Raw genomic sequence first — 17255 nt, forward strand, 5'->3', positions numbered from 1 at the left:
TACATTTGTGTTTCATTAACAAAAAAAAAAAAAAAAACGGAGAGAGCAAAGTGGTCTGGATACTTTTCTGTGGAGCCAAGTGCGAACTGAAATCGAACAGTGCTTCTAAATCATTTTTGTCTGAACACAGGTAAGTATCCCTTAAAGGACGATGATGCACAAAATGGAATATGTGCTAGCAGGACTGTGAGCCATCATAACTGCCAGAAACCTGCAGCACATGCTGGCATTGATTCTTCAGCCATCTGGACCCATAATGGAGGAATGCGACCCAGTTCTTCCACAGGATGTGCCATCATTTAGCGTTTTCTTGGAGGTAACACAAACTGCTAGGTCAATTGCCACTCCAATAGTGCTGATTTGAAGAGGTGTGCAAACACCATGAAATAGCCATCAGCACTGTTTCGACGTGTGAAAGCAATTGCTCAGGAAAAGCCAAAATCTCTGGGGCAGATGGAAACAGCATGAGATAGAGAGTGAGCCTCACTGCAAATCAATAAAGGCATCAAGAAAGTGTCATTATGAGCAGCAAGGAATTACGAAGCATCGGCCAACTGGCTTATTCTTTATCTTTAGATCCAATGTTTTTATATAGAAAACCACATGTTTGGCCCAAGAGTCTCTTAATTTCTCATTTTTTAGAATTTTTTAAAAATCTGCCTAGTTTTCAGTAAAATGGTTTCTCAACATAAATCTGATTCATGCATTAACACATCACTGAAGGATAGTTTGTATTGTTATTTCTCTAAAGAGAGAGATACCATTTGTGACTTCTACACATCATCACAAGTTGACAGCAAAATAAATGATATAGTGTCACTTACTCTACTTTGCACATGTTGTAGAGAGCTCCAAGTGGCAAGTGCTGAGCCAATAATTCTCAGTTTTGGTAGTGTACATGATGAAGTTTTGTAATCGAGACATGCAATTACAAATGAAAGTGTCACGGGCAGCTACGCAAGGAAGAAATGAGATTCTGATGCAGCTTTGCATAATGACAGATCAGAGACAGATTACACTTGGCAGGCTGACCTTTTCTCGACAGAACGTGAATGAATGTTTTCATTTGAATCATGAATAATGAATAAACAATGTAATGGATCATACTCTTATGTCGGCTAAAGGAAAAGTCAGTGAAATGTGTTTAATCAACACATGTACATTGTGAAAAACAGCTGTGTATTCATTGCGTCTGTCTTGGCTGAGTCACAGGCTGCATTCAGTCTGTACTCTGCTTTCCTTCACTAACACTTAAATCACCTCAGGATTATGTATTCTACTTATGGCTTCAATTGATGGAGTTACAGTACTGATCAGCCATTGTGAGTCTGATCTAAATAAAAACGTATCGATGCTCTATTTTGGACAACTTGTCACTTCACTGATAACATGGTCACATTTTGGTTTGTCTTTCTGTTGTTCCAGTGCAAAATGTTGACCTACTCTGATAAATATGCATCATACTTGGTAAACATCGGCATATTATCATCGTCTGCACATGTGTCTGAACAATGAATGGTGCTCAAAACAAATACTTGTTTTGAGAGGAAACTGTGAGGAGGATTCATCATCAAAAGAGTTGTAATTGAAGTAGTGCCTGAGGGACTTTGGAGGAGCTCTGATTTGTGTATGCTTCCTATAAACAGTGCTTAAACACATAAAATCCAGAAATCCTGTGCTATGTCCACCCACTGTGCTCGACACAGTTCAGGAAGAATCACATTGCCACAGTACTACAGGCCAATCTGTGTTATACTGTTACTTTCTGTAAAAAGTCACAGCTGTTCAAAACATCCATGATCACACACTGTAGCATGAACAGTCACATGAATGTTTGCTTTCAAAGTACACCTTGGTCAGCACACAGGGATATAAAAATCATGAATTACCCTTTATGCTAGTGTGATACTTTCTGCATTCATAACGGCGTACACAAGGTTCTGTGCATGTCTGTGTAACCTCCAGTGGCACCAACTGTTAATGTGCTGTAAAACTAAAATGGGTCATTTTTGTTTTTGATTTGTCTTGTACATGCACAGAATATGGAGACACCACACTTCTGGGCATATACCGATCAGGCATAACATCATGACCACTGACAGGTGAAGTGACTAACACTGGTTATCTCTTCATCATGGCACCTCTTAGAGGGCTGGATATGTTAGGCAGCAAGAGAACATTTTGCCCTCAAAGTTGATGTGTTAGAAGCAGGAAAAATGGGCAAGACCAAGGATTTGAATGAGTTTGACAAATTGTGGTGGTTAGACGACTGGGTCAGAGCATCTCGAAGACTGTAGCTCTTGCGGGGTGTTTCCAGTCTGCAGTGTGGTCCAAGGAAAGCACAGTGTTGAACTCGTGACAGGATCATGAGCGGCCAAGGCTCATTAATGCCTATGCTGAGAGAGGAGCTAAGCAAAAATGGTTCAGGAATGGATTGAGGAGCAGAACAATGAGTTTGAGGTGTTTACTTGGCCTCCAAATTCCCCAGATCTCAGTCTAATTGGGCATCTGTGGGATGTGCTGGACAATCAGATCTGATTTGTGTTGGCCCCACCTTGTAACTTACAGGACTGAAAGGATCTGCTGCTAACATCTTGGTGCCAGATACCACAGCCCACCTTCAGAGGTCTAGTGGAATCCATGCCTCAATGGGACCAACACAATATTAGGCAGGTGGTCTTAATGTTATGCCTGATTGGTGTATATGGAACATGCCCTTCAAGGGGTTTCAAAGGAAACTAGCAAGTGCTATAATAACAGCTACTATGCATCCATGGTGTCCACAGCTATCCATGTGTCCTTTCACAAGGGATTAAAACCTAAATCTGAACATTTTTCAAACAATTCTTCTACAAATGTAGTCCAGTGGGTTCATGGATGATTGCAGAAAAAGTAATAGTACCATCTGTTGCAGGAGACTTTGCCATTCTTGTGGCTGAAGATACTTCTTTATGACTCTGGCTCTACATTTGAAGAGGTTTAGTACTGTTGACTGAATTTGAGATACCTCCCTGACAGTGATGGATAAGAATCAAAACTCCAAATTGTAAAAAAAAAAAAAAAAACAAAAACTTTTGTACAGTGTTGTACATACAAATATGGGCAGTAGACTAACCAGCCAATTGCTGTTGCACCTTTGGGTAACACATTTGTCAACGATTCATCTGATAAAGCTACAAGATTCATCCCTGGCAACAACCACAAATCAGACAAGCCCTGTATGAGTTATAACACCGACTGCCACCTGTGCATGTGGATTCTCTGATGTAAGACAGAGATAGATGAACAGAGAAAGAGGGGTCACTCAGATTTATTCAGGATGGCCTGTCTATATATACAAAGCCCTCACTAAATATAAAGCCTGTTGACATGGGACACACATAACCTCTCTGTCCTTTCACTGCCTGTCACTTCAGTCACCCCAACCCAAATATATACACACAAACACACACATTGTATGTTTGTGACCCACAAATTTTGAAAGCACAGTCATAAGGACAAATTTCCTGTTCCACACCAATATGTATGTTAACACAATCATGCTAAAAGTGTTTTCTGCTTTTTGTGTTTCTCTTTTACGCATGCATTCGATGCCACACACAGTTTGTTTGACGGGCCCGTCAGCCATGAGTGGATATAACAAAGTATTTCCTCTCCCATGCCTCTGGGGAATTCAAACATTGAAGCATGTGAAAGATGCACTCTACCACTTTGAAGATCAGCTGCTGCTAATGATTTAACACACAAGCATAACATAAACCAAGGTAAGGTAAGCTAACATAAGAAAATGTAATATAGCTTCATCTACAGCTGCTCCAATTAATATGTAATGTGGATGGAGCTGCTGAGTTCCATAGAGTATTATCAGTCTGGTTCTTTCAGATTATTGATTTGATTTTGACCAAGAGACTAAACACGAGAATGTTGTTTAGTCTCTTGCTACTCTTACGGGGTCTTTTATAGCAGCAGCAGATGATTATGAAAAAGCTCCAATTTACTATATGCTTACATTCCAGTATTAAACTGCAGCATTTAGCAGCTAAAGAAACAGATTTGTTGGTGGAGACCAAAACAGAGATAAAAAGAAAAGAAGTGAATGTACCAGGTTTGTTTATCAGTTAGACAGAAATGTTATTAAAACTGAATGCTAACTTAACTGACTTGAACTAAACTCAGCTTAACCTAAAGTCCCAGTCTGGTCATTGATTAAACCCTTAAACCCCTCTGATTTAAAACAGACAGCTCACACACAACTCTGCTGCAAACACTGTATATCTTTCTCTCGGCTACACAATGGTGAGTTGTAATATTAAAATATTCCATCCATACATGTTTGACCTGAAGGAATGCAACAGATTCACCTCTCAGGTAGAAGGATTGGTTCCTTAGATGTACTACATAGGAAACTGGGAAGTCTGACTTCCAAGGTGAAAATGCTCTGCCATGGAGTTAGCTGCTTTTTTGTTCATGGTTTTGTCTTCTAGCATCTAAAAACACAATATGAACATGTTACGGGGTAGAAAAAATTAAAAATAAAATAAAATTTGCCTTCAAATTAGCTTAACTTTTGTTGTTGTTTTTTCATAAAAAATAATACCGTCCTGTCATAAAATGGCCACTGCTTTCACTGGAATGCACAGATTTATGAAGTCCTGGCCTCTTCCTTCATCCACCCTCACTATTCATCATAACTCACCTACCCATCTGCTCAGACATTGTAAAGTTACTCAATCCTACACAATGACAAGTTGCAATGTTGGACTAATTCAACCATTTATGCCGGACTCAAAAGAATAATGATGAAAAAAGTCCCATCCCACAAGTAGACGGGATTGGTTTCTTAGCTTTGTTACAGATGAAACCCTCAAATCTGTCTTTCTGAGACTGCAGAATGCTCAGTAAAGGCATTAACCATTCATTTCGCTCATGAAGTGTCTTCCAGCACCTAAAAAACACCATATGGATATGTTATGGTAAAAATCTTGCCATTCGTCAGAGGAGGTCTTTAACGTGACTTGACTTGACTTGACTTTACTTAACTTTAACTGTACTAAAGCGGCAGAATCAGGGCAGTTACAGTACATGATGCACATTTGAACCCCTGTAACACATCTGTAAAACTATCCTGTAAGGTCACATATGACCTCATGAGGTGACATCACAGCGTCACCTTGGCAAATCTACCTCTGTTCCGTTACCATGGCACAGTTTACCAAACCCGGCTGGAACAGGACTCTGCCAAACATCAGCATCAGGGGACTAATATGCAGACGACACGACACAGCAGCACACATACCAGACAGCCTTTCATGTCATGACATCACCATGCTGTCCTCACTCCTGGAGCACACTGCGAACGCATAACGACGTGTGAAGGGCGATACTGGTGCATGTTTGACATCTGAGTGAGAAGTGAAATTACCTACCAGGAAAGTTTCACTCAAATGAGAGAAATGTTCCTTTAACTGAGTTGTTGGGGTTAGACAGGTGGAAGGCAGCTGTCGTGATCTAAAACAGAGAAGGAGGTAACACAGCTGAGGGCTCTGGCTCACTCTGAGGTTATATTGTCATTGTTCAGTAAGAGAAAAAAGCAACAGGGAGGGAGGAGGTGGGACAGGGCGGGGCTGCTGGGCCATGACTGGAAAACTTCAGGCACATGAAGGTGGAGCTCATTGTTGGAAAAGCAGCTTTGTCGATATTACTCCACCCCCTTCTCTCTCAGCCCCCTCCCAATGCACGCACAGATACGGTTTTCCTATATTTCCTCCACAGCCTATCATGTAATAGTAGAAACATATGCGCAGTGGTGTGCTGACATGTGCGCGGGCCCTGGGTCCACAGGGAGGGTGAGGGATACATGGTGCACTGAAAAAATACTATTAATTCTTTTCCTCCTTTCCTTTTTTCTTCCTGTTTTCCTTTAGTTCCCCGTCTGCTATGCTGATCTGCTCACATCTGACTTGGAGCACAGTCGCCCCCACTTTCCCTTCCCCACTACCAGTTTGCCTCTGTGCGAATCTAAACTTGCTGATCCTTTCTTTGTTCCACCGTTTCTACTGGCAGCTCCTGTTCTGATTAGCTGTTTTTCTTTTGCATTCTGGAAATCTCCGCTGCTCCCACCTTTTCACTTTTCTCTACTCCTCTCTGATTTACATTTTCAGCCTTTGCCTTGTGCATTGAAACAAGTTGCACAAAGAGCGGAAGATGTTTTTAAAGAGAACAAAAGTCCTTGACAGCTGCACATTTGCCTTGGCTCCTACTTTTGAGCAAATTCCATCCCACCCTTTTGCATCACTCGCTGCTCCGCCTGCCTCACGTTCTCACACGTTTTAACTTTCCGTCAATTTCTTTTCTCCCCTCCCTCCCTCATTTCTCCTCTCACAAGCGTCTCTCAAATCTGCCCTCCTTTCTTTCCCTCTATTTTATGACCCTTTTCTTCCAGGATCCCTCTTTCCGACTCCTCTCACCTCTCTTTTGTGACGCTCTTAGCGTCCCTCCCTCTCTGTAACTCTGTGTCCCATCTTGAAGGCTGGTTTTGCTTCCATTTCTGTCTTGGACGAAAGAATTGTCATTTACTGTGAGCGTGATCCAATATCCTACTGTCAGTGTGATTTAAACCAATCAGGGTGAAGCGTGGTGTGACCGTGACTCTAAGGAAAAACAGAGAGGGGACAGATATCATTAACTGGAACAGACAGACACAATGACAGATATAGGAAACAGACCAAGAGATCTTCAGTCATGCAGGGTTGAGTCTGTCGCAGCTTTGATAGAGACTCATTTTCTTTGAGATTTGTCTCATGAGTGTGCGCTTTGACTGGATGGGTGTTCACTAAAAAAGGGAGGATGACTCTGGTCTCTGGGATAAGAAACAGACATGTCCTCCACTCTTTCCAGAGAAAAATGTAAACAGCAGCATTTTACAAGAGTGGATCACTTTTTTCTCAAGACTTCTTCTCAGTGAAGTTAAGTACAGTGGTAATAATAGAAATTCCCACATCACTGATGCATTAGAAAAAAGGATGATGTGAATGGCAGACTGTAGTGGCTGTGAGTGTTCTGGATGAGCTTTGAGGTTTTTCATGAGTTCAGGGTCAGAACACACGATGATAGTTATGAATAGTCTGTCATTGATCTGTGAACCCAAACCAAAATCACAAGTCGCTCTTCCTGCAGGCAACAGTGTGTTTTTTATTTCCGTTCAATACATAATTTTAATTTGAATGAAAGTAAAATGGGTCAACACTTTATTTCCTTTTGGAGGCTGAAGGAGCACATTGGTGTCTGTGTTTGATTGACAGCGGCTGGCAGGCTGAGCCCCACCAGGGGAACAAGAGGAAAAAATATAAACAAACCTGCGTTGTAGCTACACGTCAGGAGCATTAGTGTGTTATTAGGAGTGGAACTGAGGAGTCAGGACCACACCAGCATGCAAACTGATTAAACAACTGTTTTTGTTCTGTTCAATGTGCTGTTCCGACATGTGTACGTTAGATAGGACGGAAACTTTAGCAGGAGAGATAATCTGGTTGTTGGGTAACTGGCTGATATGAAAACACGTTCAGTAGCTCTTAAGATGCAGCATCAGCACGTTGGGGGTAGTCGGGATGCAAACGGTGTAAAATGTGTCCAAAATTGGCATCTCCAGAATGCTATGAGGGCAATAACACACATGTGGGAAGTAGTGTTCATGTGGAAATGGTGCGCGTCCTATCAGCTAGAAAGAACCTGCATGAGGAGATTTCATATTAAAGTAAAGAACAAAAGCTTTTTGTAAAAACACGATCATCCTAAATCGAAGTGTTCTGGCAGTTAGACTCCAGTAATATGTGACATGATAGCGTGGAGCCCCAGATGAAGGTCTGATGAAGGTCGCTGGACAACACAGATGAGGTGGAGGGATGCATGATCAAAGTCTTAAAAGGTCTAGGGGTTGATTGGCTTGAAGAACATGGGCAGACAGATTACAGGATGAAAGTCCTTGGTCGAAACTGAGAGTGAAGTGATTCTGACAGCCTGGGAAAACAAAAGTAATGATGAGAATAGAGAAGCATCAACATTCCTTATTCACAGAGCGGAACTGAGACAGAACGCCAAAAGATTCTTTATCTAACAACTATTTTGTCTGCAGCATAATTTCAAGAATAATTATCCTTTTTGGTTTGTAATTTTTTTTATCTCCAAGGACAGCACATGTTGAGGTTTTTACAGGGCAATCCCGACTTGCCTCACTTGGCCCTAACGCCCAGCCATACCCCTTCATTTGTATTTTGCTGCGTCAGGCAGGGGGTCCTGCTTTTTGGAGAGGGTTCAGGGTATAGTGATCATCTAGTCTTTCTATTTCTGAAAGTGGAAAGCACAGATGAACAACTGCTGTTTTTAAATGTTCTGTATAAACAACAGTGATTTAACTTCACTCCTAACGGGCCTTCATGCTCTGTTTGGAGGTCTAGATGACCTACTCTCGGATCTCCAAAAATGACTCAGTTGGGCTTAGTCGTTGTTGAGTGGACCAAAGTTTTAAACAGTTTACTTTCTTTCACTTGTTTTCTTTATTTGCACATTTTTATTTATTCATTTATTTCTTCATCTGACCTCTGCTGACTGGGTTGTGGCTGAGACTTGTGTCAAGGATTTAGCACACACCCACAGGATTAAGCACATTTGTCAGATGATTGCTGTTTGTATAGTCATGCTTTGGATATGAATCTAAATCAGACAGATCAGTGAGAATAATACATATATTTTTGGGTCAGTTTTCAAATTTAGCAAATGACAGGGGAACACCGCATTACGACAACTACTTTTAGCTCCTGGAGTCAAATGAGACTCTAAATTATGCTCTTGTGGACGCTCATCGTTAGCACTGTTCTGACGCTGTGGTCACACTGAATGGATGTGGCCAGGACGCTGCCTGTTTTGTTTTGAGCCGCTGCTTTTGGTAGGTGACGCTCAATTTAGGTGTCAGGTGATATCAAATTAAATTTGACTTATGGAAACACTGGGCCTGTCAAGAGCATTTCTTTATAGGTGGGTCTGGCCACAGTGTTAAAAACATCATGTGAAAGCCTCTTCACCCTCGCTGCAAAAGTCATGAGAGAGTGGCTCTCATTATAATGTGTCAAAAGACCTTCCCTTTTCCCTGCTGTGTCTGAGCTGAGGTGGATGTTTGGATTCCACAGCTTGTTCCTGCTTTATCTCATCGTGCCCCAGCGAAGCCCCAGGTCGAGGCAGAGCACAGCAGGTCTGCAAAGGTCACGTTTTGATATTAGTCTTGTCTTGCCGTCCCCACCATCCCTCATCGCTCCCGGACCCATCCTTCTGTATTACACAACATTTAATTCCTTCGAAATTACTCTAATATAGAAAATCTTCTATTTCCTTTGTTACAGAGCTGGCAGAAGTATAAAACATTTTAAGGCTTTAAAGTCAGGAAATCATCACAATTTCAAGGGATGTAATATCCCCGTAATAAAGTTCCTCCATTGATTTAGTACGTAGTTTTCCATTGGAAGTCAAACTGTGGCAGTCAGAATAACTTTTCAATAAAAGAAATGAGTCAATTGGTAGACATATCGGTTGGTCATTGCTAAAGCAAACATTCTTTTAGTTTATTTGCCTGAAATCCTCTCAAACTTGCAATGTCTGTGGTGTAGTTTTGTTCCAAATTACCCCACTTACATCCTCTGACATAAAGTGATAGGCATTTTGTGGCTAATGTGTGATGTGGGTTGTTGCAGGCATGCTTTGCCCTCACTCTGAAGTTCTCCCAAGCTCCAGGACACGATGTTGAGCACTGCTTAATGAGCCTCAATTTTTACAGCAAGCTGTAAAGCCAGACAGAGCAACATCATTAGTGTCCTTTCTCAGGAAATACATGGTCTCAGAATTTAGTTAGAATATAACAAAAAAAGGAAGTTGGCAAGCTACTGTACATGTCCTTAAAAGATATGTTGGGGGGATCCTGTCAAACACTGAAAGCTCTGTTTAAAGTTCATTAACCACAATGGAAATCTGAGAGCAGCCGTTTTTTTCCTCCTCCTCCTATTTTAGTTGGGAATCACCAAAAAAGAATAAAAAATGATCCCTTTAATGGCATCATCTGGTTTTATACAAACATGGTCAGATGCAAGCTCTGAATATAGCAACCCACAATATAAAGACATCTTTCAATGACAAAAACACAAAGGACCGAACAAAGACCACTGGCCCCAGCAATCATACTCATATGGAGAAACCAACGGGTAAAAAGCCAACAAATATAAAATGTTTGAGGACATGAAACAGATTTGTAATTTTTGTTCAACAAGGGGAGCTTTTTGGGTATGCCGCAGTGACCTTACCCCTCAGTGGCTGTGTATTAAAATGTCAACAACTGAAAGACCAAAGCTGGAACTAAATGCAGCAGGAACACATTAAATCCAAGTGGTACCATTTGCCAAAAGCTGTGATATATTTCTCCACACAAAAGCAAAGCACCAGCATACCACTGATAAAGTCAAGGCCCATGCAGGAGCACTTTTGGTAGTGGAGATCCAAAATGAGCCCTGAAATCTTTGAATTAATCACAGATTAGTAGCCTAGCCATGCTAGACCCATGTTTCTGACGGCACAAGGGTCTAGGGAAGCTCGACAGGGAGGGAGGCGGACTAAAAGGTTGTCTATCAAATCCCTCTGCAGCAACTGGGTAGGTATACAACTAATCAACGCAACGAATAGGCTGACGTAGTTCCAAGAACACCGGCGGATTGTGGCTAAGTCCCATTAGCTTCCCAACCAGCGGAGCCGCGGAGCCGTGGAGCCAACTGGTATATTAAGGATTTGCCATATCCCGTCGGCATAAGTCCAAATACGTCTTTCTTCTCAATGAAACGCTTAAGTGCCGTCCTTTGTTTATCTTTCAAGTTGAATTTTAGCTTCAAATATTTAAGGGCTGTGGCCAAAGCCGAGTCGAAAGATAACTGCTTATTGTGCGCCGGTTGTTTCTGTCAGAATCGTCACGCCTCTGTCGTCACTTCGTTACGCCCGCTTTCTGACTCTACACTTCATGGTGATTGGTCCGGCCAGTTTTAGGAGAATCCACCCTCGAGCCTTATGGAGGGTAACTAGACCCACCCTGGCAGAGAATTAAATTCGTTGCCGTGGGTTGTCTAGCGCGGCTAGGCTAACAGATTAGGTGTTGATCACTGAATATCACAATACAGTTAAGTTCTGTATTATTAAATAGTTAGAATCGTTATTATTGCTTCAAACGGACTGTAAACCATCAGGATACAGTCACTGGCCACTTTTGCTACACCACTATAATTTAATACAATCCAGTACTACAGATCTGCTATAAAATGTTGATTAAGGAAAATTACAGCGGTTCAGTTTCCACTTGTCCTGGTTGAAACTCAACGTTATAATTCATGCAGCAACTGCAGTAATGTTGGCATTGTAAAGAACCATCCTGGTGAAGGGGGAACGGAGCTCTTGATTTACTGGTTGACCTAAGTTCCAACCTTCATCTGTGGTCATGAGTTCATGGTAGGGACCATTAGGTGACCGATAAAAATGAGCAAAACACGTTCCCTCTGTAGGGTCGATGGATCGGCCTCAGAGAAAAGGTGAGGAGCTCGGACATCCTGAGGGAACTCGGAGCAGAGCTGCTGCTGAAGACGTTCAGATATCTGATTAGGATGCTTCCTGGAGGTGTTTTTCTTGAGGTTTTCTGGCCACGTCCAGCTGGGAGGGGACCCCAAGATAGACTCAGAACACAGTGGAGGGACTAAATATTACAACTGGAGTGGGAACACCTCAGAATCCCAAAGAAGCCACTAGAAAGCATAGCGAGAATAGAGACAGCTGTAACTTACTGTTTAGCCTGCTGCCACTGCAACACAAACCCTGGATAAACATTACAAAATGGATGAAAATGATGGACATTTTTGAGATTTTATTGGCAGTGCGACATACGTGTTTATTATTGAGGCCGCTGTTATTGTTAGTGCTGTTCTGCTGGACTGCATCACGTTAAAACATTGGCAACATCTCTTATTATATTATAAGCCTCATCAACCTTGGTGCTGTCAGCGGGCCTCTGTTTACATGAGCTGTGTACAAAAAGCAACATGTTAGTAGAACTGCAGCAGCAGCTTTAATCCTCCATCTGCGTCTGCACACGATGCCTCAAGCAGCACTAGGTGTAGGGTAACCACGTTTTGGCATAGCTCGACACACTTTCGCCACTGTTAACACTGGTAAAAGGAGAGGAACTAAAATGGAGGCATGAATGTATCCTTCAGGTTGTAGCTATGTGTTAAGTCAGCTGCACCAGTTCAAACAAAAGCATATCTGTTTCATCAGATTTGTGCAAGATGGATGCAGCCCTCCTGCATAGATGAGCCTTGAGGCCATGTTCTTATCAACTTCAGACCCCCTCACAGAAACACAGCACATATTTATTAGAATGATTCCAGTCTGGTGCTGCAGCGGGGTGCCAAAGTGGAGAGCTGATGGCTACATCATGCAGAAATCAGCTGCAGCGGGCAGTCAAATATGTGTGCAGATCTGGTGTTTGCCTCACAACTGCAATGAAAGATTCAACGCTGGGGTAAGTTTCCAGAGTTGTAAAATTCAATCTCAGACTATTGAAAACCACTGCAGCGTGTTTTGGCATCTGCTAAAATCTTTGAAGTCGTACTTCTCTTCCTGTGTCTTATTTCACATCTTATCTGTACCTGAAGCAGCATGTCCCCAACAGCACAATACTTCCATTTTTTAATGTGTTTTTTTTTATTATCTGAAGGCCCTCTAGCTCTTCAGAGCAGCTGAATTAATGCACTGCTTCAATCTTTATTCCTGAACTTGATTTATACTGACGCCGTTGTGAGCATTTATACTTCTGTGCAGGTGCGTGTGTGTTTCACTGCAGTTACACATCAAATGCAATTAAGGTTTCAGTTCTACTGAGATGAATTTTTTCGTTTACTTCAAACAGAGATGGAGTTGTAGTTAGTAGTAATGAATGTTAAATCGCTGTTACTGCTACAGAAAATACTGCAACGCATCAAATAGGAAAGACGTTGGAACTTATTAATTCTATACACAGGTTTAAACGAGCGAAGAAAAACAAAAAAAAATGACATAAAGCTATGTTAGCAGGATGCCGACTCTTGCATTTGCTTTATGAGCTAGCACGATACAATTCTAGCTGATGATATATTATATTTCGTGACACAAATTAATCATCTTCACACAAATCAATATGTCATGTAAAGTAAATAAGTGGACAAATCATGTTTTTTTACAACATGATCGCTGCACCGTGTAGTTACAATTCTGGGGAGATGCATGTCAGGTCACAGCAGAGATTACAGCATACACTACAGTGTACTTATGAAGAATTTAATGGAGAAATAAAATTCAAGATTTACTTAGCAGTCTTATGGAATTAACATAAAGATATGTAAATTAATACTTCCTGTAGACATGACCAGCTCTATCAGTGACACTGGAAAAAAAAAAACACAAAAAAACCCTTTTCAAACAGTTTTTGACTGTAATTCCAACAGCCTTTTACTGTTATTTTACAGATTTTCCCTAAATTACATAAATACTAATAAAATTATGGGGGAAAATATGAGTTAACTGTTAAAAAATAAATAAATAAAATTAAAATGATATAAATGACACTATTTATATTCTATTTACATCAAGAAAAAAAACATTGGAAAAACAAGATGGATTATTAGAAGGGGGATAGTAATGGTGGTCCCAGAGGACGGCAGGAAGCTGCTTGTTGGGTGCAGAGCTGAGCAGGTCAGGGGCTGAAAGGCCTGTTTATAGAACCCACATTCTGCTAAAGACATTAGAGCCGTCTCCCTTCAGTTATCAACACTTCCAGGAACATTAACACATTATCTCAGTTATGTCAGCTCAGATCAATGCTTTTACATGGACATGCAAAGAAGAAAAGGCAGATTCTGTACACAAACGTATAAGTCCTCCATATTGGCTTAGAATAAATGAGTCTCACAAATAAGGACAGTCAGTCCAGGCGAAAAGTTAAAGACCCAATGGGCTTGTGGGAGAGTGCTGACGTGGATGTTTTGCCTGGAAAGAGATGCTTTGCAGTTGAGTCATCCCAGGCAGAGAGAGCCATACCCTGGGCAGGCTGGGCCCCTCTGACCCCTCCCTGGTTCTCCTCCAGGCGTCCTCCTCCTCTCTGCCTCTGATTTACACTGTCTTTCCAGAGGGACCGATGCACTGGACGTTGCTGCTCCTCCTGGGAGGTCACACCGAGTCCTAACGAGGAGTTGGCCCCCCAGTAGGAAGCTGGCTCCATGTGGAAGCTGAGAGGGCCCCGACTCCAGGAGACGGAGGCCGACCATTGGCTGCTGCTGGAACCAGCAGAGAGGCCAACAGGTGGGGATCTGTTCCCCATAAACCACCTCTAACAGGGCCAGGAACCCCCAGAGGACGCCTGACACCTACAAACATGTGTGTGTAACCACGGGCACACACACACACACAAGTCATACACAAGGCACAGAGACACCTCAGGCCAGTTGGGTGGGCCTGCTGTTTACTGAAACAACAGGAAACCTCGTGGCTGTCAACATTTCAGCATTCTGATTGTTTGTTTCTCTGGTTGTTTCTCAATGTCTCTGTGCTTTCTATTCTTTCTGCATTAACCTCACATTTGTAAAGACTGTGTTTTCAGATTTATCTCTTGACATTTTGATAGATCCGTCTTGTAATAGAGATTCCTGGCTGCACATAAGAGCAGGTCTATGGAATTTGGAAAGTTTGTGCTGCAAAATGGAGCAAAAATTACATTAAAATACATTTAAATTATAATCAATAGCCCAATCACGAAACCAGCCAAACTTCTGTTTTCATTTTAAAATGGCCTTTTTCCACACACCAGATAGATAGATAGATAGATAGATAGATAGATAGATAGATAGATAGATAGATAGATAGATAGATAGATAGATAGATAGATAGATAGATAGATAGATAGATAGATAGAAATTCAGGAAATTGCAGTACCACAGAAAAATGCAAAATTATTTCTGTGCTTTGTAAAACCTTATAGCAGCTGGTATAAAAGACTTCCTGTACCTCCCAGATTTGCACATTAGCGTAATCAGTCTCTGACTAAAGGTTCTGCTATTGATCACCTTCAGATCTATGACATAAGTGTGTTGCTAGCTTAGCTTAGTCACGTGTTAAGGTTTGTTTGTACTCCATTGCAGACGCCCCCACAGTCAGATGTGAACACCACGGATTGATATACTACTCTCTAATGTGCTTTGAGTCTGCTTGGAGAACTCAGTGTCATTCATGCACAGCAGGTCATCACCTAAGTGTTCCGCACATGCACACTACTGTACCTGTAGTATAGTTTGGGCAGATTTGAAAACACGTCCAAATCTTCCACTGGACTTGGGCAGATGATGAAATTTGCATCACGTAGGTCCTTGCATTGCACAGTGACACGGTTGTTAGCACCTTTGCCTTGCAGGAATCGATTCCGGCCCGCCCTTTCTCCCTGTGACCCTAATGAGGATTAAGCGGTGTATAGATCATGGATGGATGGATGGATGGATGGAGAGACGAGAGATGGAAAGACCCTTTCAGACCCTTGCAGAGCCTTGCATACTTCTAAATGTTTAACACTAGCCTCATGGGTGTGACGAATCAGGGAAGGACAGGTTGCAAATGTTAAGACCCAGTTAGGCAACAAATATGATTGTCCACATCATCATTTCCAAAATTCTACATTTCTCTCTGTAGATTCATCAACATTGCAAACGGAATCTCTAAATATCTTCGCTGCGGTAGAAGCTTTCCAAAAGCTATAGTTTCAGTAATCTATAACTGTGTTTGCATGTGCACAGAAAGGCATTCATAGAAAACACTTATCTGCATGTGGAGAAGGCCATGAACTTATCTTATACACAGCTGTAGGGCTTCAGTGTGTGAGTTCATGGTATAGAAGACACATGAAAGCCCATGTTGCATGGGAACAATGTATTGCCATTGAAAGAAAAACATAATGAAATAAGAAGCTTCTCACTGTCACTCCTTTTGTTTGACATTACAGTGTTTAAACATTTTAGCAAACTACCAAGGATAAGAAACCATCTGTAAATCCTATGCAGACTTTGAACTGAAAATACAAACAACCCTACAAATGTGCAATAACCAACCTCAACACCAAGCAGCTACATGCTGTCACATGCTTGGTTTGTATATATTTTGTTAGGGATACTACATCCACGTTCACACGTCACCAGTTTTCTTATGAACTATGTGCAAGGTCCTGAGTAAGTTCTGCAGATGTACAGACTCAAACAAAGTGCACACACTGGCGTCGAAAAGCACTTGACAATTCAACAGTCGTGAGCCCACATTCACTAAGCTTGAATGTGCCTCAAAGTCTGTGAGTTTGTGACTGTGGAGACTGGGAATGGGTCATGGTGTCTATCCAGAAACAGTGTCCCTGTTACGTGGAACACTTTACAGCTTCGGTGAAATTTAAAGCACTGGCAGGCAGACAGTTTTCCATCTCCAAGAGGGCCCTAAAGTTTCCTATGCAGAAGGATTCTTCCCACCTCCTCCATTTTTCAGTTTGATTTTCCAATAAATCTGCCTATCACTGACTCTTGAATAAAATCTTGAATATATCTGTTGTATGACTGCACTGAGCAACTATGTATGTATGTAAAGAATGTGGATTTATGTGCAGAAGTCACTGATAGGTACAGATTTATTATGAAAACAGTATTTTAAAGGACCATGGAAGTAATTTTGCATGTTTTACTCCATTTACTAGAGTCTGTATGTAGCCTATCTATTCTGTCAGGGAAGGTTGCTTTAAAAAGTATCGTAACATACAAGATTACAGCTCTTAAACTAAATACATTTGTGTTGCCATTAACGATCACCCATTTGCAATTCCCTGCACATGCTGGTTATGTTTTCCAGATTGTGTGTAGTCATCTGCTTTTGAATGTAGTGACTCCATCTCACCGCATAGCCTCATCTACAGCCCATAATCTTAAACCGTAAAACTCTGCAGGGTAATAAGAGGAAAAACAGATGTTATATGATTATGTTTCATTAGAAGTGAACAGAAAATCAAGAAGGGAGGCCTCAGCGCATTAGCAAGTATGCATTTATTGCAATTTAACTGTAATTTTAAAAAAGTTTCGTCACTTTAAGTACACGCAAGTAAATAAAATCCAAAGGTAGCTGACAGG

The sequence above is a fragment of the Acanthochromis polyacanthus genome, chromosome 18 (assembly GCF_021347895.1).
Source record: "Acanthochromis polyacanthus isolate Apoly-LR-REF ecotype Palm Island chromosome 18, KAUST_Apoly_ChrSc, whole genome shotgun sequence".
Classification (NCBI taxonomy): Eukaryota; Metazoa; Chordata; class Actinopteri; family Pomacentridae; genus Acanthochromis; species Acanthochromis polyacanthus.